Here is a 13,383-nt window from a genome sequence, read left to right on the forward strand (position 1 = left end):
GTTCCCCTTACCGGTGGGAACCGGTCCGGTCTGGTTCCGGTTTGGGCCGGTACCAAACCGGCCCAAATTCAAAATTCAAATTTGAATTCAAAAAAATGAAAAATTCCCAAAAAAAATCTAAAAATACTTCAAGCTGCGATGAATCTAATGATGTCAAATTTTCTCAAAAATTCATTCGTTTAACATACTTTTTGGGCATTTAAAGTTAAAACAAAAAAGAAAAGAAAAAAATGAGACGGCCCATTAAGGCCCACTTGATAAACCGGTCAAACCGGCCGGTAAACTGGTCAAACCGGCCGGTATACTAGTCCAAACCGGTTATGCATGCGATTTTAAATTTGGATTTGAATTCAAACCGGTCAAACCGACCGGTAAACCGGTCGGTATACCGGTACGAACCGGTTGAACTGAGTTTTTTGAATTCAAATTTGAATTTGACCGGTTTCTACCGGTAACCGGTCAAACCGGTCCGGCTTACCAGAACCGGAGTGCTCCGGTTTGGGGTGTCCGGTTGGAAAAAAAACCCTGATCGCTTCTCATTTTTTTAGCATGGGCATCGATGGCTGGTGGGAGTAGTGCCTATATCTTCTCCCTCTATTTTGAGCATCACTTAAGCAAAACACTATCGCCCGTTTAGTTACCAAAAATTTTCACCTCCCCTTTGAACACATGCATGTAGTATTAAATATAGTTAAAAAATAAAATTAATTGCACAGTTTGAATGTACACGACGAGACGAATCTTTTGAGTCTAATTAGTGCATAATTAGCCATAAGTGCCACAGTAACCCACATGTGCTAATGATACGGTCAAAGACCTCAAAAGATTCGTCTCACGGTTTCCAGGTGAGTTCTGAAATTAGTTTTTTAATTAGTGTTCGAAAAATTCTTCCGACATCTAGCTAAACAGTCGATTTGTCGTCCAAAAATTTTCATTTTGGGAACTAAACAGCCGGTGCCCAAAAAATATCGGGACCCACCGTCAAAATTTCGCTCCCTGGACGTTCCAGTGTGCGTAAAATTTGGGCACCGACGCTATCTAGAAGAGCAGGGCCCACAGAAGTAAAAAAAATTGCCCAAGCCATTTCCTTGCCGCGACGGATCCAGAAACTCCTCCTCCCGTTCCCCAATCCTCTTTCTCTCCACTGGCGTAGTGATACGAGGATGCAAATTGACCTCTCTTCTTCCAGATCTTGCCTCCCTAGCCAGTCTCTTGCTCCGATCTGGTGGCATCTGAAGGAGACGGAGTTGGGGCAGGGCACGCCACGCCACGCGGAGGACGTCGGCGGTGCTGGAGAATAGCGATGGCGCAGGAGCGAAGAACATCGCGCAGCGCCATGGGGGAGTTGGGGCAGGGCACGCCACGCGGAGGACGTCGGCGGCGCGGGAGAGGTTGGCGATGGCACTGGAGAACATCGGCGCAGCGCCATGGGGATGTGGACTCGAAGGCTGCAATTGATGCATGCGCCCGGGCGTGACGGTACCCAGATCATATGCACGGGTGGTTGTGAGACGAGGCAAGCAGCAGCTAGAGCAGATGACTTTGGTGCATCGATTTACTAGGCAATATCACAGGTATTAAATTTCTTTCTTGCTATACATATTTCTCTGATGTCCCGAGACAGTAAAGTTAGCATGGATAAAGCAAGGATTAATCTAGAGTATATTGGTAGTTAAAAAGAACAATATGTTTGGATCTTGACACAACAAAACATGGCATGCTTGAGATTTTAAACCTGATACATATCAAATGATACAGACCGACAATTATATAGAGTGCATACAGAGCAGTACATATTTCTTAAAGAAAAACTAAATTACTCTAGTCTTGACCCCTCCAAAGCGCTGAAATATATGCTCAACCAAATCCGCTTTAAGACGACGATGCATATCTCTATCCCTGATATCTTCTTCTATCTCTAGAGCCCTGGAAAACCCATGAATTGGCCCATGTCCATAATTTAACAATGGTGTGGAGTTACCTTCATCATAGTCTTCCTCATAGTCATCATTGTACCGAACTTTGAAAGTATCTCTTTCATCCTCTACAATCGTGTTGTGTAATATAATACATGCGTACATGATCTCAGCAAATGATTCCACTTGCCACATACGTGCTGGGCTGCGTAGTATTTGTCGGGTACCATAATTAGGGGCACCCTAACCCAGGGACTAAATCGCCCTAAAAAACGCAAAACACGGATTGGGCAATCAGGCCCACAGTGCCTACCGCCGTGTCAGACTCTACAGTCACAACGAACCAAGGCCAACAGTCCTCCTCCGATCCGAAGGGAAAGAAGGACTACTCGACGGTGATCCTGGAGAGGAAGAAGCCACCAACAACGACAACTCAGTCGTCGCTCTGCACCCGGATATCTTGGAGCTCCTCCAGCTCTCCCACAGCGCCCAGATCCTCTCCAAGTCCCAAGGAAGCCCGATCCGTACACGGCCCACGGCCTAGCTCCACGGTACGGCCCATTCGAGGCCGCACTCGAACCCGCGGAACCATCTCCGCCTCGCTCGAGGACACCCCGCCGAGGCCTCCAGCAACGCGCTCCATCACCGCCTCGCTTGAGGGACCCTCGAGCCGAGCCCTCCGCGGGGCCTCGGCTCGAGGGGAAACTCCGCCTCGCTCGAGGCCACCCTCGGCAGTTGGAACTAGCAACCCATCTGCTCACCTACCCGATTGACAGAGGCATTAAATGCCAACCACTCCGCCGCGAAGCGTGGGAGTCAGACAGTGTCAGGCCGCCGTGTCGCACGGCGGGTGTGACCGGAGTCCCGTCTGCCAACTCCGTCACTGTGCCGCCATCCCCGACACTGTTCCGACCCTGTGGGAACCTGCGACGCCCTGTGCAGACGTGCCCCGCACTGCTCTCGCCACTGTGCTACCAACTCCCCGTACTTCCTCTTCCACGCAACCCTCGGCCAGCATGGGTGCAACCCTCGAACGGTGTACGGACCTTGACCGGGGCGAGACCCCGTCAGCTGAACCCTCGGCGCTCCGCCAGCTCAAGCATGGAGGACGGTACTTTCTACAGCAACCGCCACACCGCCCACAGGAGTCATCGGGACGCCGGCGCGATCCCCGCGAAGCTACAGAGCTTCTCAGGGCGACTGTCCCGCCCGACGCCATACCCCACAGTGTACTTTCCATAGTGCGCATCCACTGCACACCCCCGATTCGGGGAGAAGACGACGACTTCCGCGATCTCCCCGTACATGTACTCCGCCCCTCCTTGTGTCTATAAAAGGAGGAGGCGGGCTCCTTCTTCCTTACGCAACCAGAGACGCTCTCATCCCACACTCACCTAGCCATCCGCTCACTCCCTTTCGATATTGGCACTTGCCTCAATCACTTAGCAGAGACTTGGGAGCCTTCCTCCCTCTCTCGCCTCGCTTGTATTCCCCTACTACATGCACTCCGGTGCAATATAATACAGTGCACTCGCACACCCCTGCTGGACGTACGGCCCCGTTGCCGGAACCAGGATAAACCCTTGCGTAACTGTGTTACCTCTTGCATCAACCATCTAGGGTTGGGATCATGCAGCATCTTCACTAGTTGGTGCTGGACCGCCGGGTCTGGACACTGACAGTATTGCAAAGCAAGCTTGCAGCACACCAAATGCACGCTCCACATCTTTTCTTGCTCCCTCTTGCCTTTTTGCAAACAGTTTGTCTTTGTTGCATTGAGGCAAATGTATTGTTTTTACAAATGTTGCCCATTCCGGATAAATACCATTAGCTAGGTAGTATCCCATATTGTATTCATTGCCATTGACTGTAAATTGAATCTCTGGAGCTCTCCCTTGTACTACTTCAGTGAACAGAGGGGATCTATTCAGGACATTGATGTCATTGTTTGACCCGGCAACACCGAAAAATGCATGCCATATCCAAAGGTCATGTGAGGCAACAGCTTCCAACATAACAGTGGGTCCAGCCTGATCTCCACGAGTATATTGCCCCTTCCATGCCACTGGACAGTTTCTCTATTGCCAATGCATGCAATCTACACTTCCTAACATGCCTGGAAAACCACGAGCTGAGCCTATATGAAATAACCTTTGGATGTCTTGTCTAGTTGGTTTTCTTAGGTATGTAGGACCAAAACACGACACCTCTACAAAAGGTATTCATGCACTCAATAATTGTGGTTTCAGCAATTCGTAGATTTTCATTCCACATATCCGCAGGTGTTCCATACGCTAACATACGCATGGCAACAGTGCATTTGTGCAAGGGTGAAAAGCCCACCTTCCCAAATGCATCGTTCCTTTGGCAAAAATAAGGAGACCAAGAACTAAGAGTCTGCACAATGTGTAGAAATAGATGCCGCTTCATCCTTTACCTCCGTCGAAACTGGAAATCATTGTATACTGGATTTTCTACAAAGTAATCAGACATCAATCGATCCCTAGCAGCTCCACGATCTCTTTCTATATGTCTTCTACGAAACCTTCGGTACTGAGTAGACGTACCTCTCTGTTCTGCCTCAATCTGAGCTCTGATTTGTGTCTCAATCTGAGCCTCAATTGGGTCATTCATGAAGTCCCGAAAGAATTGCTCAACTTCAGCATCACTATCAGATTCTTCAGGGATTTGCAGGGGCATATTTGTTTCCATGGCCTTCTTTATGGAGAAATTGTTTACTGGCTGGTAGAGTAGGAAGCTCTCTACTGATTTGAATGAGCTGGGGTGGGTATGGTGGCCTGAAGGGTCCTCCTTTTTATAGAGGGAGCTCACAACGGCTAGTTTTTTTTTTCAACAGCTACATTGTCAGAACAGTCTCTTTTATTATTAAATGCTAACTTTACAACAGCTACATTGTCAGAACAGTCTCTTTTATTATTAAATGCTAACTACTATGTGCCCTGATGTATATTTTGTTTTCTGTATAGGTCACTTTGAGATATGGGTAAATAATCAAGGCACGATATCTCATTGATGCATATAGAACCAACAGGTTAATACATTGATACATAATCTGATTTGCAGAGGTAGTACAAGTGAACCAGTCAAAGAAAAAAAGAAATCATTTCAACTAAAAAGTTGCTTAGCTAAGTAAGCCAATATTTTCTCATGCGTAGCCTTGCTAGCTTCATCATAACTCGTAGTGTCTTTATCTACCAGCATCAAATACTTGTCCATTATCTGTAACTTTGTCTTCTTCTCCTCAGTATCTGCCATCTTATTTTTAGCTTCAGCTTATGTTTGTGCAGCTTGTGCCTTGGTAAGTGTTGCTTCGGCCATTTTCTCAGCAGCAATAGCTTTCCTCAGCTGAAGTTTATTGAACAGGTTTATATTTTCATTTGAAATGGTGTCTTCTGAATGTACTGACTTGCCTTTTGCCTTTTGTTGTGCTTTCAATGCATTTCTCCCTGGTGGTCGTTGCCTTGCTGCAGGGTTTGCATCTTCACTGTCTTGATTTGAAGAACTATAAGCTCCTGATGCATTCAGCTTATCTCTTGTTGACCATTTCTTCAATTGGGTAAGCTTTACTCCACTTGGGTTGATCCTTCATTGCTCTCCACCAATACTCCAGTGCAAAAGGCCTCTTTTTCTTGACAATTGCTTTGTACTCTTCACGGGCTCTTTCCATGACTTGATCATCAGATTCACCACTAGCATGCTCTCTTTTTGCCTTGTCATAGCATGCATTGAACTTGGTAATGAAAGGGATAGTCTTGTTCCAATGATTTTTCAATTGACTAGGTGTTCTTCTTTGCTCTTTAGGTGCATGCAAGTTGTACTCTGCTGCAACATCCTTCCAGTACCTATCTCCCCTTCTATCAACTCCTTTAATTGGATCATTGGAACACTTCAACCAAGAACTAGCTAACCGAAGGTTTTCCTCCTCTCCCCAATACGCGCGCCCTTCTTTCTTTGGGCTTCCTTCTGGGCTGGTGTCACTCTTGTCACTCCATTGTGCAGTGTTAGTAGGATCTACCTGGTGAAGATGTTGTTGGGACACCGGAGAAGCTGAACCAACCGGGCTACTCTCATCAGCTCGCGAATCACTGCCTCTACTACCTTGGAAGAAAGCCATGGATCCAACTGGTGATGCTTGGCTGCCTCCTTGTGTCTGTTGACTCAAGCCCTGGTGAGGACCTTGATAGCTTCCTTGTACGAATGGGTATTGTGGGTAGCTGCTGCTGGATTGACCTCCAAAACGACTGCATGTGTGGATACTGAGGGTTGAAATTGGGAGGAAATTGTGTTGGTGGATAGTTCATTGGGTATTGGGTTGCAGGGAAATGATATTGTTGACTAGGTGGATTTTGTGGATCACCACTTGTGATTGCAGCGTTCAGTAAATTTGTCAAAGATGAAGAAGTGTTCTCCATGGCTACAATAGTAAATCAACAAGTGTGTATATTCATGTTACTGGCACCCGTGTATATATAGAGCACATGGCCTCGATGAGCCAACGGTAACATTTTGTTTGTGACCGTTGAAATTTGGACGTTGGGTTGGCTGTGTGAGAGTGAAATCAGATTTCAACTACCTGCACTCTGCTACAGTACTTTTATTATTGTTTATGAAGATGGCATCTATGCAAGTTCTTGCATCGCTCCAAACTTTTGGAGCATCGGTTGGATGTGGCATCACTTGCCAGTGTGTGAAGTGATGCCCAAATCATCTCTCTCCATTTTGGGCATCACTTAGGCAATACACTGTGGAGGGTCTAAGGTTCTGTATGCATTCTCTGTTTTGGTATGATCTTGTTTGCTGCACTTCCAGCTGAACGTGCCTGCGAGGTGTGAGCGAAAATGTGCGCAACAATCAACCATGTGCCGGCAGTATAGATTAGTACTCCCTACGCTTTTGTTTAAATTACAAATTCTTGTTGGGGACATCAGATTATTCCAAACGGTCCTAGTGTTAGCAGTTGGCTACCGTACTCGAATCAGTGTCCATAGTCTTCCGTCTAACTGGCAGGTGGGCCTGCGAGGAAACCTGGCTTTCCCCATTTGATTTCGGCCACCAGGCAGCGCCCCGAGCGGCCGAGCCGAAGCCACCGCTGCCCAGCCCCAGCACGCGAGCTCCGATCCCGACTCGGGCGCTCACCTGCCACTGCCCCCAGAAAACCCTCCTCCTTTCCTCTCCGCGGCCGTCGTGCTCGCCTCCCGTCCCCTCTGCCTCTGGGCAATGGCGCTCATAAACCTGCAAATGGGCCAGAATCCCATCCGAAACCCCACCAATCCATTTCCACCGTACAAGTCAAGTCCCCCTAATCCAATCCAACCCTCCATGTTGATAATCTAAACTACACCAAACCATTGTATAATTTCAAGCCAAACCAAATTAAATTGTTTGACAGTCCATGGATTCAACCCATTAGAATCCATTTCTCAATCCAAGGTTTTCGTGCATGGCTTCCGTGCTCTATCTTCTGAACTTATTGGCTTCTCGTTAGCTTCTCTGAACTTATTGTCTCCCGTGCTCTATCTTCTGCTCGCTGAGACATGGATCAACGTTCGTTCTCGTTAGCTTCTCTAGATGAAACCGATAAAACATGGGAGAGTGCAAGCATGAAGCTATTTATATTAGCTGAAGATGGAAACACATGACTTTTCAGGATGTTTCAGTTTAGCGTCTTCCAACATAGCTCTCAGAACAGGAGATTTGACACCCTGCAGAAGAGGGAACACATGAAGCTCTTAAACAACACGGAACCTGATATGCTGCAGGAGTGCGAGGCCCTGTCACATGAAAAGATTCAGAGAAGTGAACTCACAAGAACACAAGAGTGCGACAGAATTTCAGTGCCATCATCTGTGGAAACACGGAAATCTCAGAGAAGTATCTAACTGTGCTTCTCTTTTCAGTGACAGACTGACAATAAGTGAATTCACAATCTTAAGGAAGTTAGCTGATCAGAAATCAAAAGCACACACACATATGGTCTAACATCGAGTACCAAATTGTTGCAACATAAACAATAAGCTTCCATGAGAATCAACAGATCCTTTGCCAAAACACAAGCTAAATGCTTAAGTTACATGTTCTTCTTGACATCAGACTTGGCCCTTTCTACAATATAGAAGCTCTTTGGTCTTATTAATCTCCAGCCTCCAGCTTGCTCTGACAATGACACCCTGCCTCCAGCTTGCTCTGCCAAAGAATCAGGAATTATAGTTTTGGTTTAGGAAGGAGCATTTATATGCAGCATGCACACCAACTCACCCAATCAAAAGGGAAAAAAAGGATTGTGACAGATCACATGAAAGCAAGGTTTATTTCTTCAGGGTACTGCTCACTTTGGAGCTGCTGCTTTTGAACCTCACTTTGCCAATGCAATCTCTCATGTGTCATGCTGTTCTCTCCTAGAATCACTAAAAGATTAATTCTATCACAAATATATTTGAGCTGCAGATTCAATCATATTGCAGAAAGTTACACACAACGATTGAACCAAATGGAAAAAAGATTGCTTATTTGTTACACACCTATTAGCTCATGGATAATTCACAAGTTATTGCACTGTTAATGATATCTCCAATTGTCTAAGCTAACATGAACTGTCACTCTCTGCATCAATTCATTGGATTATAACAAAAGAGAAAGGGCAGTCATATATTTATGACTCAGAAGGGAACTCAAACACATGCACATTTAGAAATACTACTGAAAAGCAACTGAAAGTGTTGCTCAATCGCGACCCTGCTAGGTCAGAGCAGGAAGCAAGCACGTACTAAGAAGACCCTCCTCCATCGCGACCGACAACACGTACCAAGAAGACCATGCTCAATCGTCCAGTACTTCATGTGATCCGAGTTCTGATTCAGAAGGATGTGATCTGAGTTCTGATTCAAAATGAGGTTTCTTTGCTGACCAGTTTGAGAATATGGCAAATTACCGAGCACATTATGAATAGACTGGTCCTGAGATATGGGAACAAACTAAAGGATCCCTGCATGCCTTCGTTGCCGCAGCTGGTACTGGTGGTACAATTGCTGGAGTCTCACGATATCTTAAGGTTAGATGCTTATTTATTTATTTATTTATTTATTTGTTATATATTTTCTCTCTGGTAAATATATTTTTATCACAATGATACCCCATGCTTAGGAAAAGAACAGGAGCATCAAATGTTTTTTAATGGACCCGCCTGGATCTAGTCTGTTCAATAAAGTTACTAGAGGGGTAATGTACACAAAAGAGGAGGCTGAGGGGAAAAGGCTGAAGAACCCCTTTGATACAATTACTGAAGGAATAGGAATCAAACAAACTACATCAGATCTCACATGATTGCATACAGCTAGATGGCTATTGAAAGGACCTTAAGATGTCTAGAGGGGGGGTGAATAGGCAATCTGCAACTCAAAGACACTTAAAAAACTGCCAGACGCAGACTCAGCCCGGATACTCCGGGTATAAGCCCGGATACTCCAGGTTTTGTGGTCCGGAGTATCCGGAGCTATAACCAGAGTCTCCGGGTATGAACAAACTGAAAAGAAACTACAGGAATCTGTGTATGAAAAGTAGATCGAGCTAAAGTAAGAGTACCAGGGGTTCCTTAAGGTTGATATCCAACAAACAAAACTCACTAGAAACTCGTGAGTGAGTAGATCAAGCTCAAACCCTAGAAAAGAAGTCTCACAAGCAAATAGCAATGAAATCAAGTAAATTAACACGAAAGAGACAAGGATTTTTTTCCCGAAGTTCACACCCGAAGGTGCTACGTCTCCGTTGAGGAAGGATTTAAGAGACGGTGTTCAAGAACCCCTATGCTCCTCTCCCAAGGGCGAGATCACCTCTCAAGCCCAAGGTCACTTACTATAGATTCCTCGGCGAGGAATGGAGCTTACAAACTTCTTGTGCAGCTCACAACCTTGATTGAGCAGTCACAAGAACGCCTAGCCGTCTAGGAGCACAAGGCTCCAAGAGTAACAAACTTGAATCCGCGGGCTTGACCAAAACCAAGTGCTCAAGAGGTGGGAATGAGGCTCACTAGCACGAATCCTTGCTCTTGCTTGCTTCTCACTCAAATCCCTCAAAGGAATCACTCAAGAATGAAGAGAGGGGAGTGAGAGAGCTCTCTTTTGGCTTTAGGAGGAGTTCAGCTCGAATGAATGGCAAGAGGGAGTGAACTGAATGAGGGGAGGGAGTATTTATACCCCTTGACCCAAAAATAGCTGTTGGGCGAACAGTTTCCCGGAGACTCCGGGTATATGCCCGGAGACTCCGGGCAACCCTAATTTTTCAGCCCGAGAACAGCACCCGGACACTCCGGGCAACGGGTTCCAGAGTATCCGGCCCTATACCCGAAGTATCCGGGTTAGGCAGGATGAAAGCTCATGTTTTGCTCTTTTGAGTGTATTTTGTGGCTCACAGATATTTGTCTAGGTTCTCTTGAGCACAAGATTTAAATCGAAACCCTTGAATCAAGTCCCTCTTGATAGTACGGCGTCCATGTACTCAAAATTCAAATATAAAATCTAATATCATGAGTATACTTAAACACCGCCTTTTCATTTCCTTTTTGGGGGCCATACGTCATCATTTGATTCACCTATACATATTCATCGCCTGCACACATGCTCAATTACACAATTAAATATACATGTGTTTTTTCATTATTCACCAAAATCCACTTAGGGACCTAGATCACTTTCAATCTCCCCCTTTTTGGTGATTGATAACAACCCACATGTAGCTCATTTGATTAACATAAAACAATAAACAACTAGCATATAAGAGCTCCCCCTGAATATATGTCATGAACTTTGAATTTCAATTTTGACTTAACATGTCAACAATTGGCATATATCAAGAGAACCACAAAAACTCTTGTATGTTTAACAATGGGGTGAACAGGTGCGTGCAAAAACATGAGTGATGCATATGACATGTTATCCACTCAATAAAAAGTGTGTCTGCCAGCAAGACCCAGAGACTCCGGTCAGGGAATCCGGAGAATCCGGCCTGTAGACCGGAGTATCCGGCCCTTCTGAACCAGAACTCAGAAAAACAGTCACCAAGTCAGAGAAAGAATTCTCACACTAGCACAAATTCCTTAGAACAGAGACAAATACGACAGCTAAGCACAGAGTAGCACACATTACAAATGTTCTCACACCACATTGTCCTTACAAAGATCAAAGGAATTCGAAACGAAATGGAAACAAGTTCAATACAAGTCGATACAAGCCCAAATGAGTACATAAATGACACCTTCACTCCCCCTTTGTCATCAAGTGCCAAAAAGGGAATGAAAAGGAGCATGAAGTCCATCTACTCATCATCTTCATCTTGGGCGATGTCCTCGGAGGTGTCCTCATCTTCAGCTGAATCGGGGTGCTCGCGGTAGTCGAGGGGCGCGTCTTCCTCGGTCTCCTCTTCCTCATCAAAGATCTCTTGGCAACTTGGAGGAGCATGGCGAGAGGAAGTAGAAGCACGGCGATGAGGAGAACAGGCTTGGCGACGAGCACGAGGAAGTGGAGCATGAGCAGCAGCAACAGCAGCCTCATCGGCGGCATCCCACTCAGCAAATGGATCATCGAAGGCCAGGAGCTCGCGGTGCGAATCCAAAGGAAGGCCCATGTGACCCCGAATCTCATTGATCGACCTTGCGTTCTCATGAACATCTTGTGCAATGTTCCTGCACATTCCGAACAAGCTGCAGAGGGCCCTCTTCACAAAAGAGTCATGGTGACGGTGACGAGACGATGAAGAGGCTCCCAAAGAAGATGGAGCAGGATCATATCTTGGGTTTCTTGTTGCACCGGCATGAGATGGAGGAAGAGGTGGTGCATCACCAGAGCGGGCACGGAGGTGAAGAGGTTCATGCTTGATCGTCTTTGGAAATGTGACCTTTGTCACCCTCTCAATCATGTACATGATATACGGTGCAGCAGGAAGTGACTTCTTGGCCTCAATCACAGTCCTTCTTAGCTCATTCCAAATGAAGTCCATGATGCAAAAAGGTTTTCCACTAGGCAAGGCACGGGCTAGAAGGTTTACTGCATAGTATCTAAGTGCCACAGAATTACCATCCTTTGCATCAATGGTGGCTCTAAAGAATTGATTCATTGCATAGTATACTGGTAGGATATAGTTTGCCTTTCCTTCCTGAGCGCAAATAGGATTGAAGAACAAGGTAGGTACTTGATATGGGAGTTGTTCCTCAACATGAATATGATCTCTTTTCTCATCCTTAGTGCCAAGTCCAAGTATCCTAGAGAAGGTCATGTAATCTACTCCATATTTGACTCCCTCGGTGGTCCAATAGAAAGCAATCTCTTTTTCATCATAGTACAAGGAAGAGTGAAATTGACCTAGGATCTCCTCATTCCAATCATAGCGAAAGCCCATGATGTCATAAAGACCCATCTCCTTGCACTTATCCATAGCCTCATTAAAGAATGGATCCTTCATATATTCATAATATTTCCAATCCACGTACTTGCATGGGACGATGGGAGCCCGAGACTTGCGCATCACCACTGAGGAATAGAAGTCTTCATGGAGTTTACACCAAAAACACCTCTCAAGACCTTCACTCTTGTCATATTTGTAGACTTTCTCCTTGCGTGCCTCCCTAAGTGCCACATCTTGCTTGTAGTAATTTCTTTCCATCTCAACCGCAAAGCCAGGAACAATTCCAGGTCGATGAAGCCTTGGAATGCTTGGATAGTTGCGCTGCTAAGAAGAGTATTCAACTTGCAAGCGAGGAGGGGGTTTAGGACAAATGTCATGAGCAATACCCTTGCTTGTTGGAGTCGGATGGGATGGAGGAGTCGCAGGTCGACTTTGCATAATGTAAGGAGCTTTCCTTGGCTCCTTTCTTGAATTGCTGCATGCGGGTTCCTTGCCCGTGCGATGTCGTGGGCGCAGCTCCCTTGAAGGGTTTGGATGGGGATTCTCCCTTTGAGTGCGAGGATCATGACGCCGCTTTTTCCTTCTTTGTTCCGCATCCTCCAAGGACTCACCAGCACGTGGCCTCACAATGCCTAAAGAATAGATAAGTAAGATCAAGACCAAGCTGGATAGGATTTGGAGGAAGAGGATGTGCCTGTGGTGATCCAGTCCGGAGACTCCGGGTATATCCCCAGAAACTCCAGCCCAGAGGGTCCGGAGTATCCGGGTGTATATCCGGAGTATCCGAACTCGAGCACCTGAAACCCTAGGTTACGAAAATCTAAGGATTTTGCCATGGGATTTGCGTGAAACTTGAGCCAATGGTTCCTACACATGCTAGAAAGAGATGCCCTAAAGATCTTTCAAAGAAACCTACGGCATTGGGAGATCGGGCGATCCGAAGTTCAAAATACCTTTGAGACCATTGAGAGCGCGGGAACTTCAAATCCAAAGCCTCCCCGGAGTTTCCCGAGGAAAGGAGAGCCTTCCTTCAAGGATTGACGAGTTCTTGATG

General features: G+C 46.0%; 1 long non-coding RNA gene across 3 annotated transcripts; it reads left to right on the forward strand.

The window, feature by feature from the left end:
* Positions 1-1,038: 1,038 nt before the first annotated feature.
* Positions 1,039-6,564, forward strand: LOC120672787. 3 transcript variants are annotated; one of them, XR_005674315.1, is made up of 4 exons: positions 1,039-1,574; positions 4,904-5,493; positions 5,739-5,850; positions 5,937-6,564. It is a non-coding gene; the product is annotated as an uncharacterized LOC120672787 (long non-coding RNA). The 3 variants fall into 3 exon arrangements; XR_005674316.1 differs by having other exon boundaries at positions 1,043-5,300; positions 5,408-5,493; XR_005674314.1 differs by having other exon boundaries at positions 1,048-5,493.
* Positions 6,565-13,383: the final 6,819 nt, after the last annotated feature.

Source organism: Panicum virgatum, chromosome 5N (assembly GCF_016808335.1).
Source record: "Panicum virgatum strain AP13 chromosome 5N, P.virgatum_v5, whole genome shotgun sequence".
NCBI classification, from domain to species: Eukaryota; Viridiplantae; Streptophyta; class Magnoliopsida; order Poales; family Poaceae; genus Panicum; species Panicum virgatum.